The sequence below is a fragment of the Amblyraja radiata genome, unplaced genomic scaffold (genome assembly GCF_010909765.2).
Source record: "Amblyraja radiata isolate CabotCenter1 unplaced genomic scaffold, sAmbRad1.1.pri S132, whole genome shotgun sequence".
Lineage (NCBI taxonomy): Eukaryota > Metazoa > Chordata > Chondrichthyes > Rajiformes > Rajidae > Amblyraja > Amblyraja radiata.
This window is the reverse complement of record NW_022630118.1, coordinates 232,912-250,796: the sequence shown is the minus strand read 5'-3', so window position 1 is coordinate 250,796 and position 17,885 is coordinate 232,912.

Genomic DNA, 17,885 nt, shown 5'->3' with positions numbered 1-17,885 from the left:
ATAGTCCCATCTACCTGCACTCAGACCATAACCTTCCATTCCTTTCCCGTCCATATAACTCTCCAATTTATTTTTAAATGATAAAATCGAACCTGCCTCCACCACCTCCACTGGAAGCTCATTCCACACAGCTACCACTCTCTGAGTAAAGAGGTTCCCCCTCATGTTACCCCTAAACTTCTGTCCGTTAATTCTCAGATCCCCCTGATCCCTTTAGCCACAAGGGCCACATCTAACTCCCTCTTAAATATAGCCAATGAACTGGCCTCAAGTACCTTCTGTGGCAGAGAATTCCACAGATTCACCACTCTCTGTTTGAAAAATGATTTTCTCATCTCGGTCCTAAAATATTTCCCTCTTATCCTTAAACTTTGACCCCTTGTTCTGGGCTTCCCCAACATCGGAAATAGGAGGGCGTGAGGGGCGTGAGGAGGGAGCGCCATGCTGTGGGAGAGGCGGTGAGGAGGGAGGGCTGTGCTGTTGGGGAGGGGCGTGAGGAGGGAGAGGAGATGGGGAGGGAGCCTTAACTACCTTAGGGTTGATAGATGCATTAACCCTGTAGATGAGATAGTGGGATAACATAGAACTGGTGTGTGAACGGGTGGTCGATGGTCAGTGCGGACTCGGTGGGCTGAAGGGCCTGTTTCCACACTGTATCTCTAAACTAAACATATAACTAATTTAAGAGAGAGTTAGATAGAGCTCTAGGGACTACTGGAATCAAGGGATATGGGGAGAAGGAAGGCACTTGGTTCTTGGTTTCTTGGTCCTCCAAAATATTCCAAATGGAATTTAAACTGGATGTGGTGGAGGGAGGACTTAAGCCAGAACGGGTTTTTGGGAAGAAAGAGCTACTTTAAATGTAGTTGCATCTGGTTGTGTAACTATGGTAGGGTGAAGATTATTCCATGCTTTAATTGTGCGGGGGAAGAACGAATTGCTGTACCAACACATCTGTCTTTGTAGCTGGAATCACAAATTGGATCGAATGCCCTCGTCTGCTCCTAATTGGTTTGGATTTGGTGTAGGTCTTGTAGTCTATGTCGAGCTGACCATTTAACATTTTGTTACTGCACGGTTACTGATTGGGGACGAACAGCCATGATCAAAATGAATGGCGGTGCTGGCTCGAAGGACCGAATGGCCTCCTCCTGCACATATTTTCTATGTTTCTATGTAACTAGTGTGGGAACGGATGATTGATGGTCGGTGCGGACTCGGTGGGCCGAAGGGCCTGTTTCCCTGCTGTATCTCTTTTAAAAAAAAGCCTTTGTTTCTGTAGAACACAGACTGTTCCGTGGGTAACCATTGACATTGACAAGAATTGCTTCTATTGACACTGGTCAAATGATAGTCTGTTAAACATACAGTCTTTACCAGCAGTTACAAAATAGACTTTTAGCTATTAAATGAAGACATTTATTTTTTGTAAATCCTGTGGGATTTTTGCTAATGCTATTCTGAAACTCTGAAAACCCCTCTTACTCTTGTAGCAAAAAGTCTTCATATCAAAAGGATTTGAGTATAGGAGCATGGAGGTTCGAGCACAGTTGTACAGGGTCTTGGTGAGACCACACCTGGAGTATTGCGTACAGTTTTGGTCTCCTAATCTGAGGAAAGACATTCTTGCCATAGAGGGAGTACAGACTGATTCCTGGGATGTCAGGACTTTCATATGAAGAAAGACTGAATAGACTCGTCTTGTACTCGCTAGAATTTAGAAGATTGATGGGGGATTTTATAGAAACTTACAAAATTCTTAAGGGGTTGGACAGGCTAGATGCAGGAAGATTGTTCCCGATGTTGGGGAAGTCCAGAACAAGGGGTCACAGTTTAAGGATAAGGGGGAAGTCTTTTAGGACTGAGATGAGAAAAACATTTTTTTTCACACACACAGAGTGGCGAATCTGTGGAATTCTCTGCCACAGAAGGTAGTTGAGGCCAGTTCATTGGCTATATTTAAGAGGTAGTTAGATGTGGCCCTTGTGGCTAAAGGTATCAAGGGGTATGGAGAGAAGGCAGGTACAGGATACTGAGTTGGGATGATCAGCCATGATCATATTGAATGGCGGTGTAGGCTCAAAGGGCCGAATGGCCTGCTCCTGCACCTATTTTCTATGTTTCTATGTAGCGCCATGTTGTATAACATGTTTCATAGCAAGCAGCTCTGTGTGTGGCATTGGTGATAATAATAATAATTAAATGCAGGCGCTGGAAATATGACAAAGGTGGCGCAGCGGTAGAGTTGCTGCCTCACAGCGCCAGAGATGCGGGTTCGATCCTGACCACAGGTGCTGTCTGTACGGAGTTTGTACGTTATCCCCGTGACCCGTGTGGATTTTCTCCGGGATCTTCGGTTTCCTCCCACACTCCAAAGGTTTGTAGGTTAATTGGCTTTCTGTAAATGTAAATTGTCCATGGCGTGTGTAGTGTGCGGAGTGCACTGGTCGGCGCTGACTCGATGGGCGAAGGTCCTGTTTTCACGCTGTGTATTTAGACTACACAAAACTAAAACTAATCAGTCACGGTCATCGAAGGTGGAGCAGGTGCAACATTAATCCTGATACTATTTTTAGATCATTACATGTTTTCTGCAGAGGATTTGGATTTGTTGCATTTGTAAACAAATAGATTAAAATGCTAAACCATCACATGTCTCAGAATTATGTTCTAAACATCTATTTGATATTACACAAAAATGCTGGAGAAACTCAGCGGGTGCAGCAGCATCTATGGAGCGAAGGAATTGGCAACGTTTCTGGCCGAAACCCTTTTTGTGTACCTTCGATTTTCCAGCATCTGCAGTTCCTTCTTAAACACTTAATCTCTTATTTGATTTTTGGTCTCCTCATTTGAGGAAGGGCATTCTTGCTATTGAGGGAGTACAGCGTAGGTTCACCCGATTAATTCCCAGGATGGTGGGACTGTCATATGATGAAAGAATGGATCGACTGGGCTTGTATTCACTGGAATTTAGAAGGATGAGAAGTTATCTTATAAAACATTCAAGACCCTTAAGGGATTGGACAGGTTATATGCAGGAAAACTGTTCCCGATGTTGGGGGGGGGGGGGGAGTCCAGAACCAGGGGTCACAGTTTAAGAATAAGGGGTAGGCCATTTGGGACTGAGATGGGGGAAATCATTTTCACCTAGAGAGTTGTGAATCTGGGAATTCTCTGCCACAATTCACTGGATGTTTTCAAGAGATAGATTTAGCTCTTTGCGCTAACGGAATTAAGGGATATAGAGAGAAAGCAGGATGGGATACTGATTTTGGATGATCAGCCATGATCATATTGAATGGTGGTGCTGGCTGGAACCTACTCCTGCACCTATTTTCTAAGTTTCCGCGCTGTATCTCTAAACTGAACTAAAGCCTTCCTATTACATTCCCGTCTGTATATCTTGTAACAGTCACGATTGTGTCCTTTCTAAAGTTTCCTTTTATTTAAATCTCAAAATATACTTTATTTGAGAAATAAATATGCCCAATACATGATCCTTACAAGACTCCATCCAACATTCTCGGAGGCTATACATACATTCAATAATGCTACACACATTTCTCCCCCACCCTTGCCACTCATGTGGCCCACAGGCGTGGAATCCCTTCCCTTATTTTTGAGCAGTGTCTGCACCACACCCTGCCCCCCATGTCCAGCAGCGGAATGAGCCTAGACTGTGGTCCTCCCCCACCGAGCCTTTTTTATAAATCATCAAAAAATGTAATCAATTATTTAAAATAATATTTGCAACACAATGAAACAAAACAGAACCCACCCCCACAATACAAGACCAACAAATGTATTAAATAAACAACTATATGTTACACTCCTTGTCAGGATGCATGCACCCCCCGCGGTGCCCAGTGGTCCCGGAACTCCCCCAGGGTGCCCGTGTACAGGACGTATTCCCTCTCTAACCCCACCCTGGCACCGACATAACCCCGGAAAAGGGGCAGGCAGCCGGCGCGGGCAGAGCCCCCTTTTGCCTGGCACCGTGACTCACGGATGTCCAGCTTGGCCAGGCCCAGGAGCAACCCAACCAGGATATCTTCAGCCCTACCCTCTCCGCTACGCACAGGGTATCCAAATATGTGGGTGGTGGGTGAGAAATGCAGCCAGAAGGCAAGGAGCAACCGCTTTAGATATGGGAACAGGGGCTGCAGCCTCACACACTCCACATACACGTGGCTCACAGATTCTTCCAGCCAACAAAAGTGGCAGGTGGCTGGCCAGTCTGTGAATCGCGAATGAAACAGGTTGCAGGGGACTGTTCTGTGCAATACCCTCCACCCCAGCTTCCCAGTGTAGAAGGGGAGAATCACATGGTAGAGGAACTGCCCACACACCCACCGAGCCTTGGCGTTGCCTGCACCATGCTTCAGTCCGTCCCTCAGCACGTACTGCTGCAGTCTGCAGCGGGCCAGTCGGCTACATTCCCCAACGGACATCTCGCTCCGCTGGGTGGTGAACAACGCTCGGGCAGACCACAATGCGTCTTTCACCGAGTTGATGACCTTGCAGCAGCACTCAATGTCAGTCTCGGAATGTGTCCCTGGGAACAGTCCATAAATCACAGAATCCTCTGTGACGGAGCTGTTCCGGATAAAGCGTTCCAGGGACCCTTTCAGACCTCTCCAGGCTGTCTTTGCGAATCCACATTCTGTAAAGAGGTGGGCAACCGTCTCCTCCCCATAACAGCCGTACAGAGGGCAGCGTGCGCTGGTGATGTGTTTCCGACGGTGCAGGAAGGATCTGACTGGGAGGTCTCCCCTCACCGCCAGCCAAGCCAGGTCTTGGTCCTTGTTGGTGAGTTGTGGCGATGAGGCATTTTACATAGAAACATAGAAAATAGGCGAAAGAGTAGGCCATTCGGCCCTTCGAGCCTGCACCGCCATTCAATATGACCATGGCTGATCATCCAACTCAGTATCCTGTACCTGCCTTCTCTCCATTCCCGCTGATCCCTTTAGCCACAAGGGCCACATCTAACTCCCTCTTAAATATAGCCAATGAACTGGCCTCAACTACCTTCTGTGGCAGAGAATTCCACAGATTCACCACCCTCTGTATGAAAAAAAAAGTTTTTCTCATCTCAGTCCTAAAAGATTTCTCCTTTATCCTTAAACTATGACCCCTTGTTCTGGAATTCCCCAACATCGGAAACAATCTTCCTGCATCTAGCCTGTCCAACCCCTTAAGAATGTTGTAAGTTTCTATAAGATCCCCCCTGAATCTTCTAAATTCTAACGAGTACAAGCCGAGTCTATCCAGTCTTTCTTCACATGAAAGTCCTGAAATCCCAGGAATCAGTCTGGCGAACCTTCTCTGTACTCCCTCTATGGCAAGAGTTACTCCAGGGAGTGACTCCAGATCCAGGGTCAGGGAGTGATTCTGCGTTGGTTTTCAGCGGTCGTGGCGAGCTGGCGACCGGACAGCAATGGCGGCATGATCTCCCACAATTCCAAGCGAGGGAGAAAGTGTCCAGCGCCGACCACCAGTGTAATGTTACTGGTGCCATTTTGGGAATCAAATATATGTGTTTTTATGAATGAGCGACAGTCATGACGTTACATCTACAAGTGTTGCGAGCTGTTCTGCTATAAAATGCTCCAATCGCCAATGTAAGCGACCCGAGCTCTTTCTTCAGGTTCCCCACTAAAGACACAAGGTGAGAAATACAGTATTACTTTGTAGGTACAGAAAAATGCTGGAGAAACTCAGCGGGTGCAGCAGCATCTATGGAGCGAAGGAGATAGGCAACGTTTCGGGCCGAAACCCTTCTTCAGACTTTGTGTTGTGTAGCCTGCACCATCTCTTCCTATAGCTCAGATCGTGGAGCCGGGGGTCGCCAGAAGAATTGCTCTGATCTCTGGCCCCGTGGACTCTAACACTCTGAAGCCGCGGTTTGTGGAGTTTGCAGACCAGCGGGCAGCGAGCACTTTCCATCCCGGAGTCTGGGATTCCTCGCCGGAGAAGAGCTCCGACCGCCGGCCCCGTGGACTGTAACATCGTGAAGCCCCCGTCTCCGGTAGGAAGCAAGCGGCCGATTCTGGACCTCCAAGCCGCGGATGTCCCGAATCTGCTTATGTTTAAGCCGGTTTGAAATGGCGTTTAAAATACTGGATAAATGGTGTTAAATATACACAATGTCCAGAGATGCTGCATGTCTGACCCGCTGAGATACTCCAGCACGTTGTACCTGTCCACGTTCTCCACAGAGATGCTGCCTGACCCGCTGAGTTACTCCAGCACTTTGTACCCATCCACGTTTTCCACAGAGATGCTGCCTGTCTGACCCGCCGAGTTACTCCAGCACGTTGTACCTGTCCACGTTCTCCACAGAGATGCTGCCTGACCCGCTGAGTTACTCCAGCACTTTGTACCCATCCACGTTTTCCACAGAGATGCTGCCTGTCTGACCCGCTGAGTTACTCCAGCACTTGGTACCTGTCCATGTTCTCCAGATATGCTGCATGTTAAACTTCTGTCCTCTGCACCTCGATTCTTCTATTCAGGGATGAAAATCTGTGCTTGTACCCGATATATCCCTCTCATGATCTTAGACACTGTAAAGAAGTTATGTCTGACACACTGTAACTTTACTGAGTATTTAATAAAGGCATGTGTGAAGCACGTCCCAGCACTGACTGCATCTAGTCTTCAGGCGTACTGGAACCAAGGGAGGGCAAAGGGGAAGATATCACAGTTATACTGAGATGACTAAGGCGTGGTTAGTGGTATTGAGGCAGCTACATTATAGGTTGCATGCATAAACCATCTACATCCTTTCCCTTAGAAATTTAAAATTGAAGTTATAACAGTGGCAGTGTGATTATACAACACATGCAAATTTAAGCGAAATCACCGTAGCGGACAGGAGGTTTGACAACCCGACCCGAGCGTGTGCGTATAGCACCATCACCCTCCCCACCAGATAGAAGAGGAGGCGGAGCAGGAGCAGCCGGGAAGGGGAAAGACGGCGGATACCCAACCTGGAATGCGGGAGGTGACCCAGCCGGCGCGGGTGATCCAGGAGGAGGAGACGGATGAGAAGGAGGAGAAGGAGAACGAGCAGGGGAGGAGAACATCTGCCGGAAACCGGGAAGCGCATAAGGAGGAGAACGCGGCAAGCGAACTGACCGGGGCATGCAGGGAGCTGTGGGGTAATTAGTACTGACAGGCTTGAAACGCAACGGAGGAGCGTAAGGATCCGCAGGAGGAGGCTGCGGCTCGTTAACGGCCAACATGTGCTGGCGGCTCCGGCGGTAGACAGTTCCATCAAAGTCCACCAGGTAAGATCTCTGGGAGTTGTCCACACCAACAACGGTTGCGAGTCGGGAGAATCCGGTGGCTGTCTGCATGCGGACGACCTGGCCAGGCAGTAGTGGTGCGAGCGGGCGGCAGGACTTGTCGTGAGAGCGGCGCTGTACCTCATGCTTGTGAGCAATCCGTTGCTGGACGGCGGCAGGCTGGAGGACATTGGGCACCAGGGATTGTTGGGCGATCGGCACCGGTGGCGAAGCACGCGGGACATCAAACGTTGGGCAGGGGATCGCATGGTAGTGTCCCGGGAGATGTTGCGAAGGTTTAGTAGACCCAGGTAGAAGTCACCATTGGAGAGACGAGACTGCTCGAACAAATTATTGGCACTGCGGACAGCTCGCTCGGCCAGGCCGTTGCTCTGCGGGTATTCGGGGCTGCTGGTATAGTGAGTGAAGTTCCACTTCACAGCGAAAGCCTGGAATTCTGCACTGGTGAACTGACGGCCGTTGTCGGTCTGTAAGCGGACCGGGGTCCCAAAGGTAGCAAAGTGTCTGCTCAGCTTACTGATAACCATTTCAGAGGTGATAGCAGCGAGCAGGTCCACCTCGAACCAGTTGGAGTATGAATCAACCAACACCAGGTAGTGCTTGCCTCGCCATTCGAATATGTCAGCAGCCAGCGAGGTCCAAGGCATGGCAGGCGCAGGCTGCTGCAGAAGTGGCTGGCGCTGCTGAAGTGGGGCCAGGGTGTTGCAACCAGGAGAGGAGGCTACTCGGGCTTTAATGTACTTGGCCATGCCGGGCCAATAGTATTGTTCTTGGGCATGTGAGACGGTGGCATCGGCTCCAGGATGCCCCATGTGGGCAGCGTTGTAGTACAAATCGTATAGGGAGGCAGGGATGACAACCTTGTGACCCTTGATGATGATGCCGTCCCGGAGCACAAGCTCGTCGCGGACCAGAAAGAAAGGGTGGGCACCCGCAGGCAGTGAGGTGCGTCTGCTGGGCCACCCCCGCTGGGTGACAGCTGCGAGCTGTTGCAGGTCGGGGTCATTGGCGGTGTGCTCAACCAGGCACTGCGGCTGCTTAGAGGGAACAAAGTTGACATTGAGTACCTGCAGATCCTCCTGCTCGTAGGGGTGCCTGTCACAGGAGGAGCGGGGGGCCCGGGACAGCGCTTCGGCCACATGCATCTCGGTTCCCCTCTTGTACACGATCAGAATGTCGCTGGAGCTGTAGCATCATGCGCTGGAGTCTGGCTGGAGCGATATGGATAGGCTTATTGAGGATGGTCACCAAGGGTTGATGATCCGTCTCGACGGTGAACCTGGTACCGCAAAGGAAGTCCTTGAACTTGGAGCAGGCGAATACAACCGCAATAAGCTCCTTCTCGATTTGTGCATAGCGCTGCTCAGTGTCTGTCATGGTACACGAGGCATAAGAAATGGGCTGCAGCGCGCCGTCATCATGTAGTTGCAGGCAGGCAGCACCGAGTCCGAAGCGGGAAGCATCACACGTAACTACAATCGGACGTTGCAGATCGAAACACATGAGAGTCGGTGTGCTGATCAGCTTTGTTTTGAGAAGGTCGAAAGCCTGCTGGTGTTGGGGAAACCAGGACCAGGCAATGTCTTTTTTCGTCAGTTGCCTCAGGGGTGCGCTCAACTCGCTGAGGTCGGGGATGAACTTTCCCAAATAGTTGACCATGCCCAGGAAACGCTGCAGGCTGGTCACGTCGGTCGGGGCAGGCAGCTCGGAGATAGCGTTGGTCTTCTGCGGATCAGATTTCAGCCCGTGGGCTGTGAAGATGTGGCCAACATAGGACACTTCAGCTACACGGAACTTGCACTTTGACAGGTTGAGTTTTAAGTTGATCTGGCGAGCGCGGTCTAGAATCCGTCGGAGGTTGTGGTCGTGCTCAGCAGCATCTTTCCCATAAACCAGGATGTCATCCACGGTAATGGCACACGGCAGGCCAGCAAACAGTTGCTCCATAGAACGTTGAAACACTTCGCTGGCAGAGTTGATGCCGAACGGCATTCGCAAAAACTTGAATCTACCGAAGGGGGTGCCAAAATTGGTCAAGTCTGAGGAATGTTTGTCTAGAGGTATTTGCCAGAATGAGGTCCTGGCAACAAGGACAGAGAACACCGTGGCCTGACCGACCTGGGCAGCAACATCTTCTACAGTCCTCATGGGATAATGTGGACGTCTTATTGCTAGATTTAAGTGTTTGGGGTTGATGCACACCCGTATCTCGCTCTTACCCTTCTTCATGGTGGCGACCATGGTGGAGACCCACTCGGTGGGTTCGCTGACAGCTTCAAGCACTCCCATGGCAACCATGTTCCTCAGCATTGCTTCGACATTGCCCTTCACGGCAAACGACACCCTGTGTGGAGCACGGACCACTGGTACAACCGACGGGTCAGTTGCGATCTTGTATACAAGGGACAGCTTACCCAATTCATCATCGAATAGGTCAGGGTACTCAGAGAGTGGATTCAGCATCACCCGCACTTCGTGGGCAGTGCGGTCAAAGGACACCAGCCCGAGATCCTGACACGCCTGATTGCTCAACAGAGTCACACAGTCGCAGTCAAGAATGAAAAACTACAGGTCACGGGGAGATTTCTGCAGCACACAGTGGAAGGTGGCCCTCCCCACAGGTTTCAGCTCCTCTCCCCCATAGGCACGCAATATGGAGAGATCAGCAGTTAACAGCTCATTATTTCAAAATCTTCCTGAACAGGGATGTTGACATAACATTTTCTTTCGCCCCCGTGTCCAGCTTAGCAGTGAAGGACTTGTTGTTCACAGTGACAAGCACAGAAAGATCTGGGAGGCGAGATTAATTATGAAGGAGAGAATAAACACTGGCATCTCCCATGGAGATACTGGGCTCAGAGTCGAGGGCAGTGTCGACAGAAGACTGGGAACCGAATTCGTTACCAACTTGTTGAAAGTTGTTTAAAACTTGTCTGGGAGCAGGAGGAACGTTCACACGAGAGCGACAGGCAGCTGAGAAATGGTTCATCTTCTTACAGAAATTACAAGCTTTACCAAATGCTGGGCACTGCGACTGCATGGAGTGGATATAATTGCAGTTGGGGCACTTCTTGACAAGCGGGACCCGAGCGGCATAAGTCAGCCGCAGTGCAGGGCGAACGTTGTCTTGCTTGCGACGGGGCATAGCAACACCAGTCAGATTAATAGCCCGAATGTCAGATCCCCTCGGCCCATGTAGCGGGGCAACTACCTCAGCAATACGGCATGCATGCATAGCCTCAGTCAGGGTGAGATCCGGTCTTCGCAGCAGATCTGCACGTAGCTTCTGATCTAGCATGCCGGTGACCAAAATATCTCTGGTGAGCTGATCACGCATGGTCTCGAAACGGCACCGCTGAGCACAGTAGCGCAGGTCAGCGATAAAACATTCAACAGGATCATCAGGCTGCTGTTTCCTTGTAAATCATCTAGCCCGCTCCAACATACGGTTGGAGGGCAAGTCACAAATCTCCGCAAACTTGCGTAAGTGACATACCGGGTCGTTTGCAGATTTCGCCGGCTCGACGACCTGGTCGTTGTCATCCAGGACCGCTGGATTGTAGTTGAAAGCCTGAGCTCGTTTCATAGCATCTGGAGCGGCAAGCTTCAGCAGGAGTGAGGCTTTGACCGCATCAGGGTCATTTCGTGCACGATGTTGATGAAGTGGTTGTAGTCCATCACGAAAGTAGCCCATCGCTCCGCAATGTCAGCGTCAAAGACAAGGGGAGAGGGCTTGCGGCACGAGAACGCCATGGTGAATAGTGAATTAAACACTAGTAAAACTAGGGGCAAATAAAACGCGATAAACAGGAGGCGCGCGTTTAACTTACTGACACCATGTAAAGGTGTCAAGTCTGACACACTGTAACTTTACTGAGTCTTTAATAAAGGCACATGTCAAACACGTCCCAGTACTGACTGCATCTAGTCTTCAGGCGTACTGGAACCAAGGGAGGAGCAAGGGGAAGATATCACAGTTATACTGAGATGGCTGGGCGTGGTTAGTGGTATTGAGGTAGCTACATTATAGGTTGCATGCATAAACCATCTACAGTGTCTATCTTTGATTATAACCATATGTTATCTGCCCGCTGACTAGTTAGCATGCAACAAAAGCTTTTTGCTGTATCTCGGTACACATGAGAATACACATAGAAAACATAGAATGAACGAAAATAGGTGCAGGAGAAGACCATTCACCCCTTCCAGCCAGCAAGGCCATTCAATATGTCCACGGCTGATCATCCAAAATCAGTATTCTGTTCCTGTTTTCTCCACATATCCCTTGATACCGTTAGCCCGTTCTGGAATTCGCCAACATCGGGAATATTATTCCTGCATCGAGCCTGTCCAATCCCTTCAGAATTGTGTATGTTTCTATAAGATCCCTCTCATCCTTCTAAATTCCAGTGAATGCAAGCCCAGTCAATCCATTCTTTCATCATTAGTCAGTCCTGCCATCACGGGGATTAACCTAATGAAAATGTGTAGGAAAGAACTACAGATGCTGGTTTATATTAAAGGTAGACACAAATTGCTGGAGTAACTCATCGGGACAGGCAGCATCTCTGGAAAGAAGGAATGGGTGATGTTTCGGGTCGAGACCTTTCTTCAGATCTGGTGAACCTACGCTGCACACCCTCAACAGCAAGAAAACTAAACTAAACTCTCTAGAGATACTGCCTGTCCCACTGAGTTACTCCGGCGCTTTGTGACCATCTTCAGTGTAAACCAGCATCCGCAGTTACCATAATACACAAAGTATTTCAGTGATCAGATTCTGTACAATTTCACAACTCAAGTAAACAGGTGGTTGTTTGTGGGAACGAGCAACAGAAACAGAATTACGTACCTGGGCTCTGTCCGCTAATTGTCTCTGCTGTATCGACTGACAAACTTGTCCTCAGTGGCCGTCACTGTGTGGAGAACACGAATTTACATCAGGAAACGGAAACAAAATAAGGAAGTTTTCCTTTATCAGCAAATAGTTAACCCCTTTCATCCCTGATGGGGCATGCCTTTGACAGTGGAGGGAGTGCTGTAATGTGGGAAACATAGAAACATAGAAAATGTTTAGGAGTAGAGGCCATTCGGTCCTTGGAGCCTGCACCGCCATTCAATATGATCTTGGCTGATCATCCAACTCAGTATCCTGTACCTGCTTTCTCTCCATACCCCCTGATCCCTTTAGCCACAAGGGCCACATCTAACTCCCTCTTAAATATAGCCAATGAACTGGGCTCAACTACCTTCTCTGGCAGAGAGTTCCAGAGATTCACCACTCTCTGTGTGAAAAATGTTTTTCTCATCTCTGTCCTAAAGGATGTCCCCATTATCCTTAAACTGTGACTCCTTGCCCTGGACTTCCCTAACATCGGGAACAATCTTCCTGCATCTAGCTTGTCCAACCCCTTAAGAATGTTATACGTTTCTAAGAGTCCTGCACTATCTCTGCAAACCTACTCGGGCTCTGACCCTATCCCAGATCTCTGTAACCCTCACCGGACCCTACTCCCCTCCTTGTCAAATATGGTGCTCATTTGAACAAGACTGCACTGATTCCAGAAATGTGTGGGAAATAACTGCAGAAAGAAACTGGTTTAAATCCATGATAGACACAAAATGCTGGAGTAACTCAGCGGGACAGGCAGCATCTGGAGAGAAGGTGAAGTTTCGGGTCTGAAGAAGTGTCTCGACCTGAAACATCACTCATTCCTTCTCTCCAGAGATGCTGCCTGACCCGCTGAGTTACTGATTCAACAAAGTCTGGGATTGTGCAAGGCTAGTTTGCCCAACTAACTCCGCAAATGGGGAACGAGAATTGGAAGAGCAAATATGTAAGGAGATAGCAGATATTAGTAGTAAGCACAAGGTAGTGATTGTGGGAGGTTTCAACTTTCCACACATAGACTGGGAAACACATTCTGTAAATGGGCTGGATGGTTTGGAGTTTGTAAAATGTGTGCAGGATAGTTTTTTGCAGCAATACATAGAGGTACCTACTAGAGGAGAGGCAGTGCTGGACCTCCTGTTAGGAAATGAGACGGGACAGGTGGCGGAGATATGCGTTGGGGAGCAGTTCGGGTCCAGTGATCACAATACCATTAGTTTCAATATAATTATGGAGAGGGTCAGAACTGGACTTACGAATGCACTGGAATGAGCTTCCAGTGGAAGTGGTGCAGGCGGGTTCGTTGGTATCATTTAGAAATAAATTGGATAGGCATATGGATGAGAAGGAAATGGAAGGTTATGGTATGAGTGCAGGCAAGTGGGACTAAGGGAAAAAAGTTGTTCGGCACGGACTTGTAGGGCCGAGATGGCCTGTTTCCGTGCTGTAATTGTTATATGGTTATATGGTTATAGGGTTGACATTTTTGATTGGAGAAAGGCTAACTTTGATGAGATGCGAGATGATTTAAAAGGAGTTAACTGGGACATTTTGTTTAATGGGAAAGATGTAGAAGAGAAATGGAGGACATTTAAAGGTGAAATGTTAAGAGTACAGAATCTTTATGTTCCTGTTCGGTTGAAAGGAAACAGTAAAAATTGGAAAGAGCCCTGGTTTTCAAGGGAAATTGGACATATTGTTCGGAAAAAGAGGGAGTTCTACAATAATTATAGGCAGCATGAAGTAAATGAGGTGCTTGAGGAGTATAAGGAATGTAAAAATTAGAAAAGCTAAAAGAAGACATGAGGTTGCTTTGGCAAGTAAGGTGAAAGTAAATCCAAAGGGATTCTACAGCTATATTTATAGCAAAAGGATAACGAGGGATAAAATTGGTCAATTGGAGAGACAGAGTGGACAGCTGTCTGCAGAGCCAAAAGAGATGGGGGAGATATTGAACAATTTCTTTTCTTCGGTATTCACCAAGGAGAAGGATATTTAATTATCTGTGGTAAGGGAAACTAGTAGAGTAGCTATGGATACTATGAGGTTCAAAGTAAAAGAAGTACTGCCACTTTTGAAAAATATAAAAGTGGATAAGTCTCCAGGTCCTGACAGGGTATTCCCTAGGACATTGAGGGAAGTTAGTGTAGAAATAGCCGGGGCTATGACAGCAATATTTCAAATGTTATTAGAAAGGGGAATAGTCCCCGAGGGTTGGCGTACTGCGCATGTTGTTCCATTGTTTAAAAAGGGTTCTAAGAGTAAACCTAGCAATTATAGACCTGTTAGTTTGACTTCAGTGGTGGGCAAATTAATGGAAAAGATACTTAGAGATAATATATATAAGCATCTGGATAAACAGAGTCTGATTTGGAACAGTCAACATGGATTTGAGCCTGGAAGGTCATGTTTGACTAATCTTCTTGAAGTTTTTGAAGAGATTACTAGGGAAATTGACGAGGGTAAAGCAGTGGAGTAGTCTATATGGACTTTAGCAAGGCCTTTGACAAGGTTCCTCATGGAAGGTTGGTTAGGAAGGTTCAACTGTTGGGTATAAATGCAGGAATAGCAAGATGGATTCAACAGTGGCTGAATGGGAGAAACCAGAGGGTAATGGTGGATGGTTGTTTGTCGGGTTGGAGGCAGGTGACTAGTCGGTTGCCTCAGGGATCTGTGTTGGGTCCTTTGTTTTTTGTCATGTACATCAATGATCTGGATGAAGGTGTGGTAAATTGGATTATTAAATATGCAGATGATACCAAGATAGGGGGTGTTGTGGATAATTAAGAGGATTACCAAAGCCTACAGAGTGATTCAGGCCCTTTGGAAAAATGGGCTGAAAGATGGCAGATGGAGTTTAATGCTGATAAATGAGAGGTGCTACACCTTGGCAGGACAAATCAAAATAGGACGTACATGGTAAATGGTAGGGAATTGAAGAATAGTTGAACAGAGGGATCTGGGAATAACCGTGCATGGTTCCTTGTAGGTGGAATCTCATATAGATATGGTGGTAAAGAAAGCTTTTGGTATGTTAGCCTTTATAAATCAGAGCATTGAGTATAGAAGCTGGGATGTAATGGTAAAATTGTACAAGGCATTGGTGAGACCAAATCTGGAGTATGGTGTACAATTTTGGTCGCCCAATTATAGGAAGGATGTCAACAAAATAGAGAGAGTACAGAGGAGATTTACTAGAATGTTGCCTGGGTTTCAACAACTAAGTTACAGAGATAGGTTGAATAAGTTAGGTCTTTATTCTCTGGAGCGCAGAAGGTTAAGGGGGGACTTGATAGAGGTGTCACAGTCTGCCCTCTCCTCATTCTCATCCACTTCACCTCCCAGTACTTTTCCACCGGTCCCTCCTTCTCATCACCTGCCTGCCTGCCACTCCCCTCTCATCAGCCCAACTCTCCTCACCTGTTGCACTCAGTTGCCTCTGATGACCAATTAACCCGGTATATAGACTCTCCTCACGGTTCACATAGTGCCAGATTGTTCTCAGCATTCATGCAAGACTCTCCAGCGATTTCCCGACTGCCTACACGGATTCGATCCTGCCGTCCCCTCTTCGGAACCCTCGCTCAATCCTGAGCCTCTGTGTGAGTACGGTGTACCCATTCCTGTGTTACCACTCTGTGTTACAGTATCGTAATAAAGTTCATTACCAACTATACCTGCCTGATTCTGTGCTGCTATTGGGTCCAAGCTATTCCCGTTACAATACAATCTGGCCAACAGTGGACTCAGCGCACACAACGTCTCCGTCAAACCGCTTCGAGAGGATTGAGCACACGCTCCTGCAGCACGAAGCTATGCTCACTGCCTCCAACTCCGAGGTTCGACAGGCTGTGTCAAACCAAGAGCAAGCATTGGTTGCACTAGCCACCCAGGTCGAACAGCTGACACCACCCTCGCCCAGGCTACACCCCATGCTTCGCCTCCGGCTCCGACAGCACCAGCTCCCGGTCCGCCAGGACCATCACCCGAGCCCCGGGTGGGAACCCCGGAGCGCTACGCTGGAGACCCGAAGGTATGCAACCCATTCATCACAAACTGTTCCATTCTCTTCGCCCTACAGCCCTACACCTTCGCCCAGGAAGCGGCGAGAGTGGCGTTTACCATTAATCACCTGACTGGCAGAGTTCGGCTGTGGGGAACGGCTGAATTGGAGCGACGCACGCCGGCTTGCTCCTCTTTCCAGGCCTTCGCCGCGGAGCTTCGCAGGGTGTTCGGTGAGGTTTCGATGGGTCCGGACGCTGCGGGAAGTCTGCTGGGATTTAGCCAAGGGAACCAGAACGTCGCTGACTTCGCCATCGACTTTCGCACCAGTGCCCGTCAGAGTGATTGGAACGCCCCGGCCCAGTGTGACGCTTTCTTGCTGGGCTTGAATGACTATATCATGATGAGTTGGTGTCCCACGACCTTCCTTCTTCTCTGGATGGGCTTATCGAGCTAACGACCCGTCTGGACCGACGCATCCTGGCGAGACGTCGGGAGAGGCGACAGGGACAGGCGGTCCGCCAGCTATCCACCCAAGCTCGTTTTCCTTCGGAGACTGGACTACCCTCGTCGGGGCAACCGTCGAGGCAACCCGAACCCTTGCAGGTGGGTCGCACCAGTCTCACCCCCGTGGAACGGGAACGTCTGCGTCGGGGAAACATATGTCTCTACTGTGGCCTGGCGGGTCATTACATCTCCAAGTGTCCAGTAAAAGGCCAGACTCACCAGAAGCGGAGGAATTACTGCTGAGTCGAACCTCTGAACTTTCCTCTGCCCGACGCCCTCTTTGTCATGCCCTTCTGCTGTTGTCTGATGGTTTTCACACCCTCGCCACCTTCATAGACTCTGGTTGTCACATTAATCTTATGGACAAGGAACTAGCCCGCCAGCTAGGCATCAGTTGTATTCCCCTGCCTGAACCTGTTCCCGCCAACGCCCTCGACGGCCATCTCCTGGGGACTGTTTCTCATCAGACGGTCCCAGTGCGCATGCTCCTGTCTGGTAATCACCATGAGACCATCCAGTTCCACATCCTGCAGTCTCCCCGTCTTCCCCTTATCCTGGGTTACCCCTGGCTTCGGCGACACAACCCCAACATCGACTGGAGGACGGGGTCATCTTGGGTTGGAGCCCTTCCTGCCACCAAGTGTGCCTGAAGCAAGCCTCAGCTCCTCAACCGGCCACCTGCTCCAGTGCTGCTCCAGATCTGACGGGGGTCCCAGCCGAGTACCATGACTTTGGGGAGGTTTTTAGCAAGTCTAGGGCCACCTCCCTTCCTCCTCATCGGCCCTATGACTGCGCCATAGACCTGCTGCCTGGTTCCGCTCCTCCTAGGGGTCGCCTTTACTCCCTGTCCGCCCCTGAGAGAGGCGCCATGGAGAAATACATAAACGACTCATTGGCTGCTGGTCTCATCCGTCCCTCCTCGTCTCCTGCTGGGGCTGGGTTCTTCTTCGTGGAGAAGAAGGACAAATCTCTGCGTCCCTGCATAGATTACCGGGGGCTCAACGGCATCACGGTGAAGAATCGCTACCCTCTCCCACTCATCTCCTCTGCTTTCGAGCTCCTGGAGGGGGCCACCATCTTTTCGAAGTTGGATCTACGCAACGCCTACCACTTGGTCCGCATCAAAGAGGGAGATGAGTGGAAGACCGCCTTCAACACTCCCACGGGAC